A 2,835-nucleotide genomic window follows, 5' to 3' on the forward strand; every position below is an offset into this window, starting at 1 on the left:
GTATCCGAATATTGCAGTCTTACTTAAGAGGGTCCTTGTGGTTATTGTCAATGCTGTCAGCTTCACTGTCTGGTCAAGAGCGAGTGGTCCCTGCTCACCCTCACTCTGTAGATGAGGACAGCTGGACAGACAATCCTCATCAGCTCCCCTGGACTGTGACTTGGCTCAATGCAGTGGAGGAATGTACAGGAATGGGACCATGCACTTAATAGTAAATGCTCCAATTTACCTGGAATAGCAACTATTATAAAAAAGAACAGCTATCAGGACACCGGAGAGTAAAAAATGAGCTGTTAAATATGGTGCAACACATTTTGTTGTGCATGGTCTCCGATAAATAAAATAGGAGGTTAAAATATGTTGCCAATGCATATGTGTAGAAAGAAAAAAGATGGTGCAGAAACATTTCACACCTAGGATGAGGCTGGCTTCACTGCGGCCACTGTCCTGTTTGTAAGTCGCTCTGGATAAGAGCGTCTGCTAAATGACTTAAATGTAAATGTAAATGTCCTGCTCATGGGTCTCAGTGCAGTTGTATCCACTGAGCAGAGATAGGAAGGCCTCAGGAGAGGGACCAGATGAGGCCTTCCTCAACTGGGCCTGGAGAGCCATGGCATTCCACCTAAAGTGCTCCACGCAGAAGGTCACCCTGAACGTAGACATAAGAGTCACACTTCAGATAAGAACTAAGGTCACAGAGAATCACAGATGGCGCAGATATTCCCAATGTATTTATGGCAAACAAACTTGAAAAGGACTCTTCATTGATACACTTCAAGGGATTTCCCCAATTTAAGCCTACATACAACATGTAGTTGTTGTTTTGAGAGCTGGATAGAAGACATTTATATCCAAATTGCTTCACTCACCATTCTTTATTGTCAACCTTAGGGGCTGCATTCGGGAAGCGCTTGCCATTCTTGTTAGACACATAACGACACTGTCTGTAGGGGGCGTTCTTGTCCTCCAGGACGTGTTTGATGCAGAATTCCCACCAGGCGGGGCTGGGAGCAGGGCCGCTGGGTGAAGGAACAGGCCTTGGGCTCTTGGGTACGGGCAGTCTGGGACAAACGGCCCCAGCTTGACGGCAACACGTGGATCCTTATCCTGTTCATTAGTGGTTCTGGAAGGGAAATACATACTTTAGGTGAGCAACAGGTGCTGAAGCAGCAACGATACAGTTAAGCGTCAACATGGTTAGTCAGCTGAGACTAGGGCAAAATATGTGATGGCAAGCAGAGAATACAGGGGGCACTAGAGTGCATCTTGCTACTACCACAGTACAGTAAACATGGGACATGTAAAGTTGATTTGTGTGTGTTGTTCACGGACCTGACCTTAGGCTTTTTTAGGGCATTTTCACACAGTTTGACTATGAAGACTTTAAATAAATTTGAAAATTTGTAGCTACTTTAAGTTAATAACTTCAGTCAACACGTTAAGAGATAAAGCAGATTGCGTTCATTGCACCTGTCACATGACGAAGCTTACCGTAGTTCCCCAGAACAGTTGAGCCAGTCATGTGTGTTTGTAAACAGCACAACGGGAGAAAACGAGCTGGTGAGGCACAACCTGTGAAAGAGAATGTATTGGAGCTATGTCTTTTTCACAAAAGATATCAAGACCACTTCAAATGTTATCAAGAACTTTAAAGTCAAGTTGCATGAAATGTTATTGCTCCGTTTCTTGCCAGAACTTGTATCAAATAAAGCAATATCTAATCAAAAAAATAATAATCATATAACACCAACAGCCTGCAAGCGGAGAAATCAATATCAAACAGTTATGATGCAACTACCATCATGCATATTGACACAAGTACGTACTTTGGGTGTTTAAAAATACCAAAAAAGGTAGAACACTGGATCTACACAATCAGTTTGTGGTCAGAGGATCCCACTGCAAGTGTCATAGTGAGTTTGAAGTGGAGTGGTCAGACCATGGAGACTTACATCACTGCGGACGTCTGGTGAAGGGTCCTGAGGGTTGAGGCATGCATGGGTCACCTTGATAACATGCTCCAACTTGCGGGGCTGTTCCTCAACCTTTGCAGCCAGGAACAGTGTTGCTGGAGCTATGACCTAGGGGTAAAAAAAAAAAAGTTGTACATTTTGATCAAAACTGGTGTCTTGTTAGTGCTACGCATTATGCATTTATGCTGTCCATGGCCTGACAGAAAAGTAAATGCAAAGGGTCTACAATCAGCAGACAAGGGTGAGTTAATCTATAACATATTCCCGGTTTGGACGTGGGATGCAGAATATCGCCTCGTCTGGGGACTGTTTTGTATTATTGCAGGTGTGGTGGTCTGGTCGCTTTTACAGTTGCGGAATAACCACCCTTCAATCACCCTTCAGTAGTGGATAATTCAGCCTACCAATTGAGGAGCTGTGAACGTCAGTCGACCATGTCCCCTATGAAGAACTCCGGGGCCTGCTGTGGAGTGTTTCTACCTCCCTGCCTGGCTGTATCAATGCTCCCTCCGCTCAAGATAAAGCCTTTCTGAACGGCCCATCTGAAGGTGTGGAAGACATCGCCCAATAAATCCATTACTATTCTTATTACTACTCAGCAGAATGACCCAATACTCACAAACCAACCCGGTCTCAGGACATTTCATATTATCCTGTATGTAAATCCGAGTCACTTGGTGTGTATTCATTTGTGGATGTCCATCATAAATTTTATGGTACGAATTTGAAAAACATATGGTACGAATTATAACTAGGTGGCTAGCGTTAGATGACTGTTAGCTAGGTTAAGGGTTAAATTAGAGTTAAGATTAGCTAAAAATGGTTAAGGTTAGGGGAAGGGTTAGCGAGCATGCTAAGTAGT

General features: G+C 43.8%; 1 long non-coding RNA gene across 1 annotated transcript; it reads right to left on the reverse strand.

Annotated features, from left to right (window-relative positions):
- Window positions 1–1,033: 1,033 nt before the first annotated feature.
- Window positions 1,034–2,082, reverse strand: LOC120058802. The gene is made up of 3 exons (XR_005478063.1): window positions 1,953–2,082; window positions 1,492–1,572; window positions 1,034–1,123 (listed from the first exon to the last, which is right to left on the reverse strand). It is a non-coding gene; the product is annotated as an uncharacterized LOC120058802 (long non-coding RNA).
- Between the last annotated feature and the right edge of the window lie 753 nt (window positions 2,083–2,835).

This window comes from Salvelinus namaycush, chromosome 14, assembly GCF_016432855.1.
Source record: "Salvelinus namaycush isolate Seneca chromosome 14, SaNama_1.0, whole genome shotgun sequence".
NCBI classification, from domain to species: domain Eukaryota; kingdom Metazoa; phylum Chordata; class Actinopteri; order Salmoniformes; family Salmonidae; genus Salvelinus; species Salvelinus namaycush.